Below are 20,481 nucleotides of genomic sequence, written 5' to 3'. Positions count from 1 at the left end.
ATTTTTTTTTTTTTTTTTTTGAGATAGGGTCTAAGTAAGTGGCTTAGTGTCTTGCTAAGTTTCTGAGGCTGGCTTTGACCTTATGATCCTCCTGCCTCCTCCTCCTGTGCTGTTCCGGTGCTAAAAGTACATTGGTTCTCGGTCCTTTTCTTGAGGGTATCAGTAGGCTTTATTGTTTATTTTTGATACTGAGGATTGAACCCAGGGGCACTTACAACCAAGGTACATCTCCAGCCCTTTATTTATTTGTTTTTTTTAATTTTGAGACAGGGTCTTGCTAAGTTGCTTAGGGTCTCACTAAATTACTGAGGCTGGCCTCAAACTTGTGATCCTCCAGCATCAGCCTCCTGAGTGGCTGGGATTATAGATGTATGTCTCTGACCTGGCTCCTTTGGTAGTGGGTGTTAAACCCACGGATATGTTGCCACTGAGTTACATTCCCAAGCCCTTTTAATTTTATTTTGAGATAAGGTCTTGCTAAGTAGTTCAGGGACTAATTGCTGAGACTGGCCTAGAACTTCCTGTTTTTATTGTCGTCCTCCCCACCCCCCACTTTTGTTGTGAATTTAGGTGTGAACCACCACACCTTTTTTTTTTTAATTTTTAAAGATGCTTTAAAATTCTTGTTTCTGAAAAATTAAATTTTAAGAGATTTCAGAGAAGAGAATAAAATTAAGTGAGGCCCTTATCTATAACAAGTGAGGACCTACCAAGTGCCAGCTATACATTATTGTTTGTATCCTTTGGTCCTTAAGCCTAACACCCGCCTTCCACCCTCTGTGTCTCTACCACTTAGCTGCATCCCAGGTCTTTATTTGAGAACAGGGTCTTGTTTAGTTGCCCAGGCTGGTTTTAATCTTGCAATTCTTTTGCCTCAGCCCCCTAGTTGCTGGAATTATAGGAGTGCTCCACTGGTTTGGTTGAAAGCCAAGTATTTAAAGTCGTTCTCCTCAGCTTTTGTATTAAGTTGGGAAATGTTCTCACATATCTGAGGGATTTGTATGTGTGTTTGTAGCAATTCATTGGGAAGAATCTGAAGGCTCCTTGAGGCTTACAAGGTCCTATATGGTCTTGGCTCTTGTTCACCTCTCTGACATTTTCTTATACTTTTCTGGGCTTTGTGGTATTCTTGCTGCCTGGAATGTCTTTGGGATTTTACATGTCTCATGTAAGGTTTTAGCTCAGATGTTACCCTTCAAAGGGCATTTACTTGGTGACCTTGTGGATAATAATTTATCTGAATAATTTTCACTTGCAGGTAATAGAAAACATACAGGGCTTTAAACAGATCAGTTTATTTTTCCTCATACAACAAGGTTCACCTGTATAGTGGCAAAGACCAGGCTCTTGTGTATTACTTTGCCCTACCTAGCAGGTGATTCTCATGGTCACTAACTGACTCTCATGTCATAAAGTCATTGTGTTCATTACATTTGAAAGAGGAACGGAAGAAAATATTTTTTTTTTAATCCAGAAAGCAAAATTATTTCTAGAGATGACTAGTATACCTCCCCAAGTGAGTCTTCCTGCTGAGAAGGAGGTCATACCTTAAAAGTGAGAAGGTAATGGTGTTCTGTACAAAGACAGGTTTAGACCTCTGGTTCTTAAATTTTTTTGATATGCAGTCTGTATCATCAGTGTATGGATGTATATATGTATGTAATAGAAATAAATTTTATAAGCAATGCTGAATCATTTATGCATGCTGCCATTTTTAATATGTATATCATTGGAAAGTTCTGGTTAGAACGCTTTTGGGGGGGTACCAGTGATTGAACTAAGAGGTGCTTAACCACTGAGAAACATCCCTAACCCTTTTAATTTTTTATTTTTTAAATCAATTTATTTTTTGGTACTGGGGATTGAAGTCAGGGACACTCAAACACTGAGCCACATCCCCAGCCCTATTTTGTATTTTATCTAGAGACAGGGACTCACTGAGTTGCTTAGCACCTCCCTGTTGCTGAGGCTGGCTTTTCTTGCGATCCTCCTATCTCAGTGTCCCAAGCCGCTGCGATTACAGGTTTGTGCCACCAAGCCCCGCCCCTTTTTATTTATTTATGTTTTGAAAATGGGTCTCACTGAGTTGTTTAAGGCCTCATTAAGTTGCTGAGGCTGTCTTTGAACTCGAGATCTCCTGCCTCAGCCTCCCAAGCTGCTGGGATTACAGGCCTGTGCCACTGAACCCAGCTGGTTAGAACATTTTTTTTTTTTTTTTGACTAATGGCACTTTATTGGTGTCTGAAAATAGTGCTTTGGCCTTCAAGGCTAAGATAAAAAGCAGGAGAAGCTGTCTTCCCTAGACTCAATACCAATAGACTTTCTTGTGTTTCCAGGTCTCCTGGATCCCCATTGCTTCCATCACCTCTTCCTCCAGTGTCTTCAGACGAGGCACATAAGTTCTTTCCATAGCATCTTCCACTGATATGTCTTTGGGGCCATCAATCCATGTTTCAGGGACAATGCCATCAGCTCTGGGAAATTCAGGTTTGGGGATAATTCTTTCTGATCTTGTGGAGACTTGTACTGGTTCTCCTGCCTCATTAAATGTCCACTCAATCTCAGTGAGTTTTCCTGTCCACAGGATCCACAAGTTTGACCTGGGAGTGGAGCAAAGGGGCTTCACTAGGGATCATGGTTCCCGGAGAATCCTTTGCTTGCCAATGTAGCGGAAATGTGTGTTCAGCCCCTCCAGGACTACCCAATTCCGCTACCGGATAACTTGAACTACCTTGCCCTGCTTCCCTGCATCCTTGCCTTCCAGGATCTGCACCTTGTCCCCACAGAACAGATGCCAGTCTTCATCAGAGATGGGTTCCACACCCACGGGGCGCCGCCTGGTGTTGGGGGGTGGTCTTCCTCTTGACTGCCAGGGAACCTGGGTGACTCATCCCATAGCGGTAATGAGGGGGCAGAATGACCTTGGATGCCAAGGTCCGCAATACAGAGAGATGCATAGCTAGGAGCTTTGAGAATTCTCGCCAGTGAAGACTCAGAAACTTTGCTTGTTAGCTCTGCCTCCCTATTAGCCCAGGAATTGCAACACCTGGGCTAAATGGCGGTCACTTCCCTTTGCATTGCACTGCTGAGCCTCCACTGGTCACCTCTGCACATGGGTCCTCAGCCTTGCTTGTCCCAGCCTCTCGGCCTTTTTCGAACATTTTTAAGTCCAGGAGTTCTTAACCTTTTTTGTAGTGTGGACCCTGAAGCAGTCAGCTTGTTGGTACCTCAAAATAATTTTTTTTCTTTTTCTTTTTGTATTAGGGATTGAATCCAGGGGTTCTTAACTACTAAGCCACATCCTCAGCCCTTTATAAATTTTTCAAAATTTAGAGTTAGGGTCTCACTAAGTTAGGGTTAGGGCTTTGTTAGGATGCTGAGGCTAGTTGTGATCCTCCTGCTTCAGCCTCCCGAGTCACTGGGATTACAGGTGTGTGCTACCATGCTTGGTGGCAAAATTTATATATATATATATTTATATTTTGTCGTGCCTGGGGATTGAATTCCAGGGCTTTGTGCATGCGAGGCACTCTACCAACTGAGCTATATCCTCAGCTCCTAAAAGTAATATTTTTAAACTCAAAAAATAAGACTCAGTAAATCAAATGTATCAAAATGTTGACACCTAGCTCCCGAATTTTTAAGCTTGTTTTAATACAGTAAGTAATGTGTTTATTAGAACATTCAGTAACATGGTCTAGCAGATACTCAAAGTAATGAACAGCATAAATGATATTTCAGGGTATCTGCAACACTTGTAATGTGCTATGATGATATCCATGCCTTCTCTTGGAAAGATAAAGGTACCAGCAATAATGCTGTGGTTCGTTGCCTGTTAATACTAGAAAAAAATGTTAAATTTCAATTAGAGGTTAGTGAAATTATGTCTTTAATTCTAAGTGTATGAACTCCCGGTTGTGAATTAGTAGTGGGCTAACTTACTTTGGAGATTTAAATTTCTTTTTCTTTTTTTCTTCCAGTTGTGGGGATTGAACTCGAGCACTTGACCACTGAGCCATATACCTAGGCCTATTTTGTATTTTATTTGGAGACAGGGTCTCAAATGAGTTGCTTAGTGCCTCGCTGTTTCTAAGGCTGGGTTTGAATTCAATATCCTGCCGCCTCGGCCTCCCAAGCAGCTTGAATTACAGGTGTGCTCCACCAAGGTTTAAATTTTTTTTTTTAATTTTTGTACTGGGGATTGAATCCAGATGTATTTTACCACTAAGCATATCTCCAGCCATTTTCATTTCTTCTTTATTTTTGGTAGTGGGGACTGAACCCAGGGATGCTTTACAACTGAGCTATATCCCTAGCCCTCTTTGAGACAAATTCTCGCTAAATTCCTGAGGGAAGCCTTGAACTTCTGATCCTCCTGCCTCAGCCTCCCCAGTTGTGAATATAGCATGTGCCAACATGATCTGCCTCTTTTAATTTAGTATATCTCAAATAGTTTGTAAAGCAAGAGCATTGGTATTTCTTAGTACAGGAAGAATGAAAAAATTACTTCCAATAAGAAAGATATTATGAGGACATTATTCTAAATCTCTCTAGTTTATATTTTGTACCCCTCTCCTTTTTAACTTCAAGACCATCTACTTTGCTTTCGTTGAGCATTCTTTCCTTTTTAAAGGCAGTTGACTTGAAACTTTATTAATGAAAATGCTAAAACAATTGCTTGCTATCATTAATTGGAATTTTGTTTCAACTTGGGTGATTAACCACCCTTCACCTTCATACTCAGAATTGAACCCAGGGGCACTCTTTATTGAGCTACATCCCTAGCCCTTTTAATTTTGAGCCAGGGTCTTGCTACATTGTCCAATCTGTGCTTGAATTTGTGACCCTTCTGCTTCAGTCTCCTGATTTGCATTCTGGAATTAAAAGTGTGTGCCAGTATACCCAGCTCTTCATTTTCCTAACACGTCAATGCCTTTTGCACAGTTTGACTGCAAATTTTTGCTGATTGGATGGATATATATATAAGTACTCATGTAGTTTCTGGGTTTAGTGAATCCTAGAAGAACTTCTTTTGAAATAGATAAAAGGCATTATTCATGTTGGATTTAATTAGTTTTAGAAAAATAAAGTTATACTGCTTAGGTACTTACAATTACAACATCAGTTATGTTGTAGAATATAACAGTGAATTTTTTGTAAATACTTCTGTTTTTCAGTTTTATATTTACTCCCAGTGTGAGAAACAAAATGACTTGACTTTCTAACCAGTATAAAGACTGAAGGTGAGAAGGTGAAGGGGTAAAAGGCTAGATGGTTTATTTAGTTTCCTAAGCTTCAGAAGGGATGGGGTTTTAGAGTTTTCTGGGGGATATGGCTGCAGGATATGGGAAAGGGAGGGAGAAAACACAGGTAAACGAAGGTGGACTTGTGCAGATAAAAGCCTTTCAGGTAGCCAGACGCTCACAAAAGAATAGGTGATAGGTTGTGCTTTGCTCACAGAAGAATAGGTGATAGACTGTGCTTTAAGTCTGTTCTGAGCAAGGCCAGTGACCTTTAGCATTCTTTCTTGTGATGTGAGTTGATCTTACTTGGTTTGATGAGATTCTTGGAATTCATGATAGTTGGGTTCTACTGTTGAACTGCTTTTAGTGTTGGATATGGGAAATATTAGAGACACCCCCCACCCCCACACTTTGGGAAGAGGGTGACAGGTGGCCAGAGACCTTCTGTGTCCTTCAGTTCAAAGCACTCAGAATGCCTTGACAAGGTATATTTTGGGGTGAGGTTTTCTGAATCTCAACACAAGCGTCATTACTTTATTAAAATAGAGAATAGAAAGATGTACAGGTTATTAAGGACATGAGCTTATTAGTTTAGAAACTGCATTGACAAATGTACTTTAATATATTGAGAATTTTTTCATTCTTAACAGACATTTGTCTTTAAAATGTCAATTAAGGAGCTGGGGTTGTAGCTCAGTGGTAGGGTGGAGTGCTTGCTAGAATGAAGGAGACTCTGGGTTTGATCCCCATCACCACAATAAATATAAATAAATACATTAATAAGTAAAAAATTCAATGTTAGTTGGTTTATGGTATCTTGGGGGAGAGGTCTGATGCATCACATTGTTAGCATAGTTGAAGGTTCAAAAGCAACAACTTAAAGGTTTTCCTTTATGCAGTACTTTTGAAGGCAGGGAACATTTTCAGAATGAAATATTTTTAAAAACAGCTTTATTGAGATTTAGATCATGTGATATGTAATTTATTCATTTGAAAGTATGGTGTTTCTAATGAAGCTACAGAGTTATGCACTAATGTCATCCCTAGCAAATTTCTTTATTTTTATCACTACAAAAAAGAAATCCTATACCCATTTCTTTTTTGACTTGTACAGATAAAGGTTTCAGTTGTTGTGATGTACTATTTTCTTAGTTAAAATTTTGCTAATTAAAATCTGTAGTTTGGTACTTACTACAATTGGGACAAACTAGTTCTTTTTCTTTTGGCAATTTCAGTTTACTGTTTCTACTTAAACTATTATTTGAATTTAAACATCCTGCTAACTAGAAAATGTGCTTATTTGTTGGCTATAACATTGTCATTTCAAGAGGGCTGTATAGGATACTCTTGATGGAAGATGCCAAATTCACTTGAGAATCAAACTTGGTTGCTCAGGGAACAATTTACCATTCTTTTTTAATATTCCAAGAGTGTAGAAGCCTCAACTAAGAGATTAAAAGTTAGTTATGTGATTGATTCTTTAATTTTTGCTGCTGAGAATTGAACCCAGAGTCTTGGCATACTAAGCTCTCCCTGTGCCACTGAGGTACTCCCTCAGTTGACTTCTAAGGTCTTATATCTACTTTCTTATTTCCAGGTTTATAAGGAATGTTTTGTTTTAAAAGTCCTATTAACACTTTATATATTTGGTATGTAATTTCTTTTGAGTAGTGTATATGTGACTGGGCTTGGCACATGACTATAATCTCAGCATTTTGGGAAGCTTAGGCTAGATTGCAAGTTTGAGATCAGCCTACTCAATTTAGCGAGACTATGTCTCAAAAAGGTTGGGGATATGGCTCAGTAGTAGAGCGCCCCTCTATTCAATCACTGGTGCAAAAAAAAAAAAGTGTGAATTTTCCTTTTTTTTTTTTTTAATATTTATTTAGTTTTTGGCGGACACAGCATCTTTGTTTGTATATGGTGCTGAGGATCGAACCCAGGCTGCACGCATGCCAGGCGAGCGTGCTACCTCTTGAGCCACATCCCCAGCCCACATGTGAATTTTCTATTTAGAGTTGTTGAGGTTTCAGGCTTTCTTCTGAGTCCTATTCCCAGTTATTTCCTGTACATTTATTCATGGCCTTTCTGAAGTTGTTTCTGTCTGGAACACCCCTTAAACAGTTATTTCAGACCAACACCCTTCACTCCTGGGGAAATACCACTTTTATCTATAATAGTCTATATATTTCCTCCCCTGAGAGATGTAGTTTCTCCACCAGGACTTGTGTGCCCTTTTGTAGTAGTACTTAGGGTAGTTCCGTACTCTGTCACCTTTTATTCTGGTTATTTGTTTGGTTTTTCATTGGTCTGAGGTTTCCAAAGTTCTTTTAAACCTTGGATGCCTCCTACCAAAGGTTCTCTTTCAGCTCATTCTGTGTGTGTGTTTGTGTGTGTGTGTGTGTGTGTGTGGTGCAGGGGATTGAACCCAAGGCCTCTCATAAGATAGGCAAGTGCTGTACCGCTAAGCTATACACATACCCCTAGGCCTTTTTTTTTTGTGACACCAAACTGCCCACCCCAGAGAAATGTCATTGTCTAATATTTTAAATTTTTGAAAGTGTGATAACTCTTTTCTACCACTCCTTCCAGTTTGTTTTAGCTGGTTTTCTTTTCTTTGGAGGTGAGAAATGATTGACATAGACATTTCATGGCTGTGGTGGGTGTTTAGTTCTTTATTTTCTGCTTTACGGGTTTTTGTCTTTTTGGCAACAAGTTCTTACTATCTTGCCCAGGTTGTTTTTTCTAATTCCTAGACTCAAGCTTCTTCCTCCTCAGCCTTTAGAGTTGGGGGTTCTGCAGGTGTTGCTACATCAAACCTGACTTTACTGGTTTCTTAATATTTTTATTTTAAAAACAATGGGAACAAAGGATACTAAACTAATGTTTTATGATACTGATTTATTAACATTAATATTGGGCAGTGCTTTTAGACATGAATATTATTTTCATATACTGTTATGTGTTATAACCTAAAAGTGTTGATTATTTTTAATAAATGACTAGATACAGCATTCCGATAATGGAGGGTTATAAACTGCATTTGAGTTTATTCCATTAAAGGTAAGTTTGTAAGAAAATTGACCTCAGAGTCAGGAGACAAGAGTTCTAATGTAACTTTAAGCTTAGATACTTCAGTTTAGTTGAGTTGCCTTTGAGCTTTTCTTCTATTAAATGAGTAATGCTTGTTCTTAGTATATTTCTGATGTTGCTAAGGTTAAAGAGAGTGACATATCAGAAATCTTTGTACACTGACTTAAGAGTTTTGTCTTTGTTGGGGAAATACTGAGACCATAAATGAGTTTGATTTACAATATTATCCCTCTCACTTGGGAGTAAAAAAAAAAAAAGAACTTTAATATAAAGTTCAAACATTAATTGGACACTGGATTAGCTAGAATTATTACTTGAGATTGATTATGTCTAGTGAAAATTTAAGAATGGAATCTGGCAGCTAGGCTTTGGGAACAATTAACTAGAATCAGAAATTCAGATACCTATTTGTCTCTGTGTATCTGCTTCCTCTCTCTCTCTGAAGAATACTTTCTAATGTGACTATCTTAAATATTGCCATTCTAAGGCCATACTTTGTGCTTTACAACTATACCAAAAGAGTCTTGAGGAAGGACTTTGATTCATTTGTTCTAGGTCATTTGTTCAGTTATTTTTATTAATTTTTTTTTGTTAGTTGGAGATGGACAGTATTCCTTTATTTTATTTGTTTATTTTTATGTGGTGCTAAGGATGGAACCATTGCCTCAGAGGTGCTAGGCAAATGCTCTGCCACTACCCTCATTTGTTCAGTTCTGACCCTAGTTAATTTATGGTGGATGTTGTGAATATTTAGAATATCTTCATGTAATATGTGGCAACTTCCCTGGCAGTTTAGTATTCAGTGAGTAGTAGGTAGAGAGAGGCGGATGAAACATGGGAATAAAAGTATCTACTTGAAGTAGCATCTAAATGTTGAAGTTTGAAAAATTTGATGAAGCTCTTTTTTTTTGTACCAGGGATTGAACCCAGAAATGCTTTACCCTTGAGCTATGTCCCCAACTCTTTGTTTTATTTTGAGACAGGGTCTTGCTAAGTTGCTTAGGGCCTCCTTAAATTGCTGAGGCAGAAGTCACTGAGATTACAGGTATGCACCACCATGCCCAGCTCGAATGGAGCTCTTTAGAGTGGTAATATGCAGAAATATTGAGAATTTTAAGGCAGGTGGAATTCGTAAAACTACAGAGAATTATCAGTGTCCTTTACTTTTTAATCTCTTGTTATATTAGTTACTTAATCTCTTGTAATACTAGTTATTAAGAGAAGTGTTTGAAAATCTACCCTGGATTTGTATATCTTTAAAAGAAAAACACTTTGCAGCCTTGTATATAAAATTATTTGTAAATTAAAAGTTGCTGTCTTCCTTTCTGGGTGTGGTGGTGCATGCCTATAATCCCAGCAACTTGGACAACTGAGGCAGGATGATCACAAGTTTGAGGCCACCCTCAGAGACTTAGATCCAATCTCAAAATTACGGAAAGAAAGAAAGAAAAAAAAGGAAGACAAGACTAAGAATGTAGTCCAATGATAGAATACCCCAGGTTCAGTCTCCAGTACTGCCCTGCCTACACACAAAAAATTTGCTATCTTGCTGAATTAAATATTTTTATTATTATGAGGGTATCCATTTTATCACCTCCCCACCCTTTTAAAAAAAAAAAAGATTTTTTTTTTTTTTTTTTTTTAAATTTTGAGACAGGATCTCATTAAGTTGCTGAGACTGGCCTCAAACTTGCCATCCTCCTGCCTCAGCCTTCCAAATTGCTGGAATTAGAAGCATATGCGACCATATCTTAATTGATCTTTTTAATAAGGGCATGATTCTAGTCTTTGCCGACCTGTTTTAGAAACTAAGCAGGGCTGGAACTAAGTGGGGCTCATTATAGAGTTCTTGCCTAGTGTCTGCAAGGCCTTGAGTTCAATCTCCAGCCCTGTAGGGAGAAAAGAAATTAAAATATTACGTCTAACAAAGTAATTAATGTACCTTCCCTGCTTATAGAAAATATACTTAGCCTACCAACTTCTTCTTCATTTTACTTTTACCAGTTAAAAAATCCCCTGCTAGATATTCTTCTATAGTGTTAATGTTCATTTGTATTTATATTTGCTACTTTATTTTTTGTCCTATCTCAACTATCCAGGGTCCCTTTTCTTCTGGTGGAAAAGACCCTAATTTTAATCTGCCAGAGACTTGTTCATAAAAGGTAATTTTACCTGGTGTAGGATTCTTTATGTATCTTTTTTTTTAAACATTTGTTTGTTTGTTTATTTATTTATAGTTGTAGTTGGACACAATACCTTTATTTTGCTTGTTTATTTTTATGTGGTGCCGAGGATCGAACCCAGGGCCTTGCACATGCTAGGCAAATGCTCTACCGCTGAGCCACCACCCCAGCCCCTATTGACATGTGTCTTTACCATGCTGAACAAAATTAGAAATCACTTGTTTTCTGGTTTTCTTCACTGCTTTTGAGAAATCAGGTGTGTGTCAAAAAAATAGTGACCCCCACCCACCTTGATATTCTTTTCTGTTTTGGGTGTTTTGTGTTTGTGTTATAATGTTTCTAAGTATGAATGTCTTTTATTTATCCTGTTTGGGTTCATTTGGACCATTCAAATCTGTGAATTTGTATCTCAGCTACTTTATAATATTTAGATATGCCTTTGCCATGTTTTCACTTTTCTGATATTAGTTCATTCTGTTTTTGTGTTGTATTTTACCCAAAATATAGCTGCCTACTAAGGTCAGTTTTTTTAAATTTATTTATTTAATTGTGTGGAATTGTGGATTGAACCCATCACCTCATGTAAGTACTCTACCACTGAGCAATACCTCCAGCCCTGAGCTTTATTTATCATATTAGAAGTTCTGTTTGGTTCTTTTTCAAATCAATGTAACTTTTAATGATTTTTCTATTTCTTTTGGGATTTCAGATTTGTCCTTTATATTCTTATATGTCTGTGATACTGTATGTCTGTGGTACTGATGATTGGACGGACTTAGGCCATAGGTATGCTCGTTAAGTAAGATTAGGCAAGCATTGTATCCCCAAGCTACATCCTCAGCCCTTTTTATTTTTTATTTTGAAATAGGGTCTCATTGAGTTGCTGAGGCTGACTTTGAACTTATTTTTTTGCGGTGCTGGGGATTGAACTCAGGGCTTTGTGCATGTGAGGCAGGCACTCTACCAAACTGAGCCATATTTCCAGCCTGACTTTGAACTTGCGATCCTCCTGCCTCAGCCTCCAGAATCATTGGGATTTGCACCCAGTTACCACCATGCCTGACTCCAGCCCATTATACATTTATATTTTGGGACAGTTTCACTGAGTTGCCACCTGTTTGAATTTGGTGATCTTCCTGCCTCAGCCGTGCAAGTTCCTTGGATTATAGGTTTACATCATTGTGCACAGCTTGTTTTAAGATCTGATTATTCTGATATCTGAAGTCTTTGAAATTTTGTTCTTTTGTTTTTGCAGATTTGCTTTGTTGACTTGTGTGTTGTCCATATTCTGTTCATTGTCTCTAGATGATTTATTATTTGTAGAATTTCCCAGAGACCTGGAATAAACTTTTCGCCAGGAAAAGTTTACCTACTTCTGTGTCAATATTTAGTTGTCCTACCTAAGACATTGATACCCAGTGTGGTCCTTAGACTAATGGGAATTTGTTAGAAACATTGCAATCCTATCCTGTGTTTTAAAAAGAATTAAATCTTAATAGTATTTCAAATTAGTGACAAATTAGCAAGATTTGAATTACTTGGCTTGATGTTTCTTAGATCATTCATCTGATTTCAAAATGTCTACAGATCTTGACCAGGCATGTACAAATTCTCATGAATAGCTTTTCTTTTTTCTTTTCTCTCCTAATGTCTGTCTCTCTGTTCCTTTTATTGTTTAGGAAAAAGGTAACTCTGCTAGCAGATGGGAAGTATGGGAGTCATGAATACTTTTGGTCATCTTAACCCTGAAAGTGTGGCCCATAGATTTTTCGCCTTTAAGTTTGAATTTGGGTTCTTGAGTATTGTGGGTATGGAAAGTAGAATGTGGAGTGCTTCAAACAAAAGTATTTATTATCACTAGGAAAGTATGTCTTAGAACAATAAACTAATACTCCTACAAGCACATCAGAATATTTAAAGTTCATAGTACTGATACCACCAACTATTGTTGAGTATATGGAGTAAATGAAAAGAATTATAACTAATAAGTCTAATACTAATGTCTATAAAATAGCTGCTTTTGAAGAAGATATATGATTTTAGTTGTCAGGGTGTTTTTTTTTTGTGGTGATGGGAATCAAACCCAGGGCCTTGTGCATGCAAGGCAAGCACTCTACCAGCTGAGCTATATCCCCAGCCCATCAATGGATCTTTTATTTATTTAGGTATTGAGGATCCAACCCAGGGCCTCAAACATGCCAGGAAAGTGCTCTACCACTGAGCCACAACTCCAGCCCCCCAGTCCTGGTAGTTTCATTAAAAGTTTATAATCCTTATAATTTAGTGATTCTATTCTTAGTATTTACTGAAGAGAATTTAAAAGCATATACGTATTGAAAGAAATATAGAGGAATGTTTGTAGCAGTTTTAATGACTCAAATTTAAATTTGCAATAGTTGTTGGCTCATAGTTGTAATCCCAGCTACTTGGGAGGATGAGGCAATAGGATTTCTGTTTGAGGCCAGCCTGGGCAATTCAATGAGACTTTATTTCAAAAAGGGTTGGGGGTGTAGCTCAGGAGTAGAGCACCCCCTGTGCCAAGTACCACAAAAAACCAAAAAACTTAGAAGTTCACATATGCATTGATAGAAGAATGAAAGGATAAACAAAAATGTGATATATCCATACAGTGGAAAACTTTTCAGCACTGGAAGGTATAAATAATGATAGACAGCCACATGGGTAAGTATCAAGATATTATGCTGAAACAAGCTGAAATCTATGTAAGTGGCTATTTTGATTGTGGGATATGGGAGAGTCATGTAACCATTGCAAAGGAATAAAAGATGATATACAATTACATACAAAATATGTACATGAGAGGATACACAGTTCTACTTGTATAAAGTCTGGAGTAGACAAAACTATATAAGATAAAAATAAAATCAGAACTATGATTTCAGAATTAGAAGGGAAGGTGCAGGGATTTATCCCGAAGGAGCATGAGGAAACTATCCCTTTTTTTGTTGTTTGGTAGTAGGTGTAGAACCCAAGGCCAAGACTTCACACCTGCTAGGCAAGCCTTCTACAATTGACCTGCACCCACATCTCTTTTCTAAAAAAAAAAATTTTGAGACAGGATCTTGCTAAATCGCACCATTTGGCCTAGAACTTGGGATCCATCTGCCTTAGTCTCCCAAGTAAATGGGATCATAGGCATGTACCACTGCACAAATTCTTGATTTTTGTTTGTCGCAACTCATTGAGTTTTACACTTAAGATTTGTGCAGTTGATGGAATTTAAATTTAACTGAAAATATGAAGTTATAATTGAACACTTATTTTATGATGCACACAAAGTGTAACAGGGCCTGCAGTTTACTTTGAAATATATCCAGAAATTGGATGAATGGATGAGCAGGTGTCATAGATGAGCAGACATGGGTAAAGTACATGTAAAACTTTTTTTTCCCCCCTGGGGATTAAATCCAGGGGTGCTGTACCCCCNAGCCAAATATTGGCCCCCCCCTTTTTTTTTTTGAGACAGGGTCTCATTAAGTTGCCAGGACTGGCTTGTAACTTAAGATCCTCCTGCCTCAGGCCTATCGTACTGTGCCTGGCTCTGTAACAAACTTTTTTTAAAAAAAATTTGTTTTAATTAGGTTTATATGACAGCAGAATACATTTTGATTCATTGTACACAATTGCAGCACAACTTATTTCTCTGGTTGTACAGGATATAGATATAGCTGTAGCTGTAGCTGTAGCACTGTATGTGCAATCATACATGTACCTAGGGGAATAGTGTCCATCTCATTCCACCATCTTTTCTGCCCATGCCACCCCAGCCCCCCCAACCCCCCCCTTGAACTTAATTGCAGGAGGTAGGCGATAGGGTTGTAGTGCTGAACCCTCCTCAGCTATTAAAAATATTTTATGATAAACTATTAGTGGGGAAGATAACAAGAAGTAAAAGAATTAAAGTGAAAAGTTAGGAAGGGAATTGGATTTATATAACCAGCCCTGTTTTACAATATTTGTTCAATTTGTTTCTGCCCTTTTTTTGTGTGAGCAGGTACTAGGAATTGAAGTCGGGTAATTGACCACTGAGCCACATCCCAGCTGTATTTTGCATTTTATTTTAGAGACAGGGTTTCACTGAGTTGTGTAGTGCCTCACTTTTCCTGAAGCTGGCTTTGAACTCTTGATCCTCTTGCCTCATTCTTCTAAGCTGCTTGGGTTACAGGTGTGTGCTACTGTACCTGGCTTATTCTTATTTGAAGAATCCTCCTGCTCAACCTTCAGAACTGCTGGGGTTACAGGTGTGCGTCACTGTGCCTGGCTATTTGAAGAATGAAAGCTGTAGTCTTGTTGATTTGAACATGGACATGTTTTTCCCTCTTCACTTGTGCTGGCCCTCACATGTGGCTCTTCTACTGTGCTATCCCCTGAACATGGCTTTTAGCTTTTTGAACTTAACCACTTTATTCAGCTGAGAAAATTTCAAGGTTAGGAAGCTTGAATAACCACTGGTTGTTACCCACTTTTGTGTCTTGGAGATCTTTGTAGCTCATCATTATTTCCATATGGATATACTTCTGTATATATATAAGAAAAAGATCCAGTATATGAAAAAGATGTCAGGCTGTAATCCCAGCGACTTGGGAGGCTGAGGCAGGAAGATTGCAAGTTCAAAACTAGCATCAGCAACTTAAGAAGGCCCTAAGCATCTTGTGAGATCCTGCCTCAAAATTTTAAAAAAGGATTTTAAAAAGGATTAGGGGATATTGCTCAGTGGTTAAGCACTACTGGGTTCAATTCAGTGTATTTAAAACACTGTGATTAGTACTTAGAGGAGTTAGAAAATGTCTGAAGTATAAGTGGAGATGCTTTGTCTCTGTGGTAGTGTTTTGGGTCTCTGAAAAGAGACCCGGGGAAAGATATACACTGTTAACTCTGGCGACTTTTCAAATGGATAGAAAAGATAGAATTTTTTTTTTTTTTTTTAATGTGTCTTCAACTCTTGAGAGTTATGTTTTCTTTGATAATCTCTCAGGGTGTTAGAAGTGGGAGACATGGATTTAAAGGATGAATTAATGAAATGTAGGTTGACACATTTAGGTCAAGGATGATTTGTTCTGAATCAAGCTTAGCTTTTCTCTTTTTTTTTTGGAATTTTTTTTTTTAAGAGAGAATTTTTAATATTTATTTTTTAGTTTTTGGCGGACACAACATCTTTGTATGTGGTGCTGAGGATCGAACCCGGGCCGCACGCATGCCAGGCGAGCGCGCTACCGCTTGAGCCACATCCCCAGCCTGTACATAGAATATTTTAAACATACAAAAATAAAATATCCTTTCAGAGAGCCTAAACCCAGAGTATCTTTTCCTTCCTCTTTCCCAATATTCTCTGCCTTTTTCCTGTTTCATCCTTCATGGCATTTACCATGGTGTTCCAGTAGTTTGGTTATTTGTCTTCCCAATTTTGTATGAACTCCAGTGTTGTAGATTATTGACACCAGTTATATAAGCCTTCAAATATTTCTTGAAGGAATTAGCAGTGTTTAGCAGTTAGAGAACAGTTCAGTATCTATGGCTCTACCTCTTTAAATTCTGTCTCATTATTTTGTAGAATTGATACAATGTATTCCTTTTCTGAGAATATTTGGATCATGTCCATTTTTCCACTATGACATATCACAGTGTTATGATTACATAATTCTTGTATACTCAAGCAAACACTACTTTAGGTTAGAGTCCTAGAAAATTCTTAGAATTGAAATTGCTGTATATTAAGTATGATTTTTGACATTTAAAATTTAGAGGTGTAAGAAAGTCTCATAAAAATGACCACAAGGAATAGATGCTGATGTATAATTATACCAAAACAATGGCATAAAACTCTATCCTCACACATAGCTGATATGAGAAAAATAAATTATTCTGATTTTGAAAAACAACACTTGGTGATAGGCTACATATTCATTGTTTGGAAAAGACTGCACCAGTCTTTATCAATGTTGAAGTATTGTTGCAAAGCAAGTATAGATTGTTTAGTATAAGCTATGTTAATCACATAAACCTCATTCATCTCATTATTATGATGATCACAATTGTGATAAGAACATGTGTTGAGAATACTCCAAAAATATTGCCTTATTTTGTGCCTTTATACTATAAAGGTCATTTGCCAAACATAAAATTGTTTTTGTACATAGGGATCACCTTGCTGTAATCTACAAGGTATTTGATGTTTGACTTTCAGTGGATAAGAATCACTATCAATCTGCCCCCATGGGGGAGAAGATATTTGTCATTCTCTCTCCTTTCCCTCAGTAGCTCACATAATCACTGTGCTTAATAAATGTGTTACTAAGTCTTTATAAAGAAGAATTTGAAAAGTATTCCATTTAAGAAAAGTGGAAATAAATGCTAAGTTAGACTTGAATAAAATGTGGAAGTGAATTGGATTTGAGAGACTTTGTAGTCTTAATACCCTTTTCCCTTTTGTATCTTGATTACTGGGTAGATGTAAGAAACATCTTTAAGAGGATGTACTAAAAATGTTATAGTGATAAGCTGACCTACTACCCTCACTGACTGGCTAATTATGGTAGCCAAGCAGGACTGCAGACCTGTTCAAGCCAGATATGAGAACCTTTTTTTTTTTTCTTGCCATGTAGGCTAAAAGTTGCTGATTCTGGTCTAGTCTATGAGATCCTAAAAAGAAGGAAATATTAAGTGCATTTAACGTTTTAATGATTATGCGAGCTATATGACCTGAGAGTATTTATATGACAAAATGATTTGCTCTGTATTTTAGAAATAGTTGGGCATTGTTAATGAGGAGTGGTTGATCATTTTATGGTATTCTCAGAGTAGACCTTTGGTCCCTTGTTCTCATACCTGTTAACCATATATGAAAAAAGCAAGGCAAACGAGTTATGGTGGTACATGCATATATTCCCAACTACTTGGGAGAGGCTGAGATGGGCAGATTGCAAGTTCAAGGACAGTCTGGGCAACTTAGCAAGACCCAGTTTCAAAAAAAAAAAAAGACTGGGAGGTAGCCATGATGGTGTAGGATTAAAATCCCAGTGGCTCCAGCATTGTAAATTCGAGGCTAGCCCCTTTCTTACTTAAGAATTTGACATTTGACTTTTGAATATATAATACAAAGCTGCGAATTTTGTATTGCCTCTTTCCTAAATCAAAGTGAAATAATATACTCTCCCAAATGTTTTAACTTTTTAAAAAAATTATATTTTTTTTAGTTGTAGATGGATACAATATCTTTATTTTTATATGGTGGTGAGGATTGAACACAGTGCCTCATACATGCAAGGCAAGTGCTCTACCACTGAGTTACTATTCCACCCCTCCCAAACGGTTTTGTAGATATTTTTTGGCCATTTTTCTTCTCCAGTTCCTTTTTCATTCGTGATGGTGGACCTATTGTCTACTTAACTTTTCTTTGAAATTTCAGTTATTTAATTGTATTTAATAGATACCCACCCATTGGGTTAGGGGATGTAGATAACTGGTAGAATGCATGCTTATGTATAGGGTCCTAGGTTCTATCCTCATCACTGTAGAGAAGGAAAAAGATGCCAGCCATCATGTTAATAATTGGCAATTTAATGGAGAAACAAACTTAGATGAAGGTAACACATTTGTAGATCTTATTGGGTTATTAATTAGCAGAGCCAGGAAATGAGCCCAGTAGGGAGATATAGAGCAGTAAGCTAGTTCCTGGTGAGCCAGAATTGTCTTATTTGCCCTTATATCTCAATACCTCTCAATCTTTTTTTAAAAAAATATTTTAAAATATTTTTTTCAGTTGTAGATGGACACAATACCTTTATTTTATTTATTTATTTTTTTATGTGATGCCGGGGATTGAACCCAGTGCCTCACGTATGCTAGGCAAGGGCTCTACCACTGAGCCACAACCCCAGCCCCTCAATCTTTTTCATTCCTATGTTAAAGACAGGCTTACTTGAAGTCCTTGGCATTCTCACTTAAGAAAGAATGATTTTTGTCATAAGCAAAGGTGATTTTTGTGTTCCATCTTATTGTAAAGTTGTTTAATTTATGCTGCCTTTGTGTATGTAACTTACCATACTGTATAGGACATAGTCATTTCCTTCTTTGTCTAGTGTGGGTAGTTGTTCAGACTTGCAGTACCAGATGTCATTTATGCCTTTTTTGTTGGAGGGTCCAAATGCCATTACTTGTTTCACGCAGGCTTCTAATTTTGTAACACTTCAGTTTCCTTATTTGAAAAATAGGAATGAAGCAATGGTTTCTAGGGTTCATTGGCAGATTTAAATTTACTCCTATAATAAACAAATCGGTTAAACATTATGCAAATTATATTTATTACTATTGTTATTTAGCTCCAAGTTCATATTCTAAATCCAAACCCAGTCTCTGGAAGACCCATGAATAAGACATTAGTGGGGACACATTAGAAAAATAAGATTGGTTTTAAATGTCAATTTAAAAAGTGGAAACACTGCATATACTGCATGGGATACACAAGCATTTTATTTATTTTATATTTATTGTAAAATAGGTACAGTTTTCCTTCAGTTTTTAGCATTGCTTGTCAAATTCGTGATAGGTAGTAATGTTATTTATGAATGTATTATCTAGCTTTGGGTCTGTTCATGAGTCTGTTCTGGGTTACTAAATTAGAGATTTATTCCTCAGTCCCATCAGATATCATTCCTCTGATAAAAATTTTATATAAATACAAGCAGCATCTGTATCCCTTCCATACTTTTGGCCATTTGACTAGGAAGCATACCACATCCTAAAGTGTGTCCCCCCCCCCCCCAGTCTTTTTCTCTTTCTTTCTGGAGCCCAGGGGGTGTTCTACCATTTTTACTTTTTAATTTTGAGACAGGGTCTCAAGTTGCCTAGACTGGCCTTGAACTTGAGATTTCCCCTGCCTCATCAGCCTGTGTCACTGGGATTTCCTTTTGGTTTTTTTTTTTAAAGTTTTACAGCAAGGGGAGGATTGAACTAAAAAAAAAGATTTTTTTTTTTTTTTTACTAGCCATAGTAGTCTTTCTTTTGTGTTAAGCAGTTAAAAGAAAACCAATTTCCAAAATGTTTGTGATTCAGGTTTTCCTTGAAGGATCACCATATTTCACTGCATAATCATCACAGAATTTATGCTCCTTTTTTTTTTCTTTGCAAGAGTGAGGTGTGACCATTATGAAGCTTTTTTTAAAATTTTTTTATTGTGCCAGTATTACTTAAACATAATTTCTTATTAAACTGTCTTTGGTGCAAGAACTGCAGTGACAGTGATTATGTGGTAAAATAGCAGTTTTCTTGTTATCAAAAATATTTTTTTTGTAATGCTGGGAATCAAACCGAGGACCTTATACATGCTAGGCAAGTGCTCTATACTACTGAACTATATCCCAACCCTATTTATAAATTTTATTTTTTAGTACTAGGATTGAGCCCAGGGGCATTCTACCATTCTCCAGCCCTTAATATTGTGTTTTGGAGTAGTCTGAAATTTTTTCTTGGCAGTTCTTGAGCTTGGGTTCCTCCTCCTTCAGCATTCCAAGTGGCTGGGATTACAGGTGTGTGCTACCTTATCCAGTCTTGTTGTAAAATTTAATATGCAATTCTGTTTTTCCTAAATGAAGTTTTCTTATAGAACTATTTTTCACTTTCAATTAATAATACCATTTTACTCAAGCTACGAATAATTTTGTCATAGTTAGGCTGCAAGCAGAGTTGTAAGATTGTTTTTAACCTTGAAGGTGACCATTAACCTTTATTATTATTATTAATTTTTGGTACCAGGGATTGAACTCGGGGACACTCTACCACTGAGCCACATCCCAAGCCCTATTCTGTATTTTATATAGATAGAAACAGGTCTCACTGAGTTGCTTAGTGCCTCGCTTTTGCTGAGGCTTGCTTTGAACTTTCGATCCTCCTGCTTCAGCCTTCCTAGCTGCTGGGATTTCTACCCATTAGCCTTTTTATGTTTT

General features: G+C 37.3%; 1 protein-coding gene and 1 pseudogene across 22 annotated transcripts in view; one reads left to right on the top strand and one right to left on the bottom strand.

Moving 5' to 3' along the window:
- Trip12 (thyroid hormone receptor interactor 12) overlaps positions 1-20,481 on the top strand; it is a 150,864-nt gene that overhangs the window by 14,726 nt on the left and 115,657 nt on the right. The gene's annotated exons all lie outside the window — the stretch shown is intronic.
- LOC107138488 lies at positions 2,280-3,345 on the bottom strand (annotated as a pseudogene).

Source organism: Marmota marmota, unplaced genomic scaffold (assembly GCF_001458135.2).
Source record: "Marmota marmota marmota unplaced genomic scaffold, marMar, whole genome shotgun sequence".
NCBI classification, from domain to species: Eukaryota; Metazoa; Chordata; class Mammalia; order Rodentia; family Sciuridae; genus Marmota; species Marmota marmota.
Note: the sequence above shows the minus strand (reverse complement) of the source record. Positions and strands in the feature narration are given on the sequence as shown.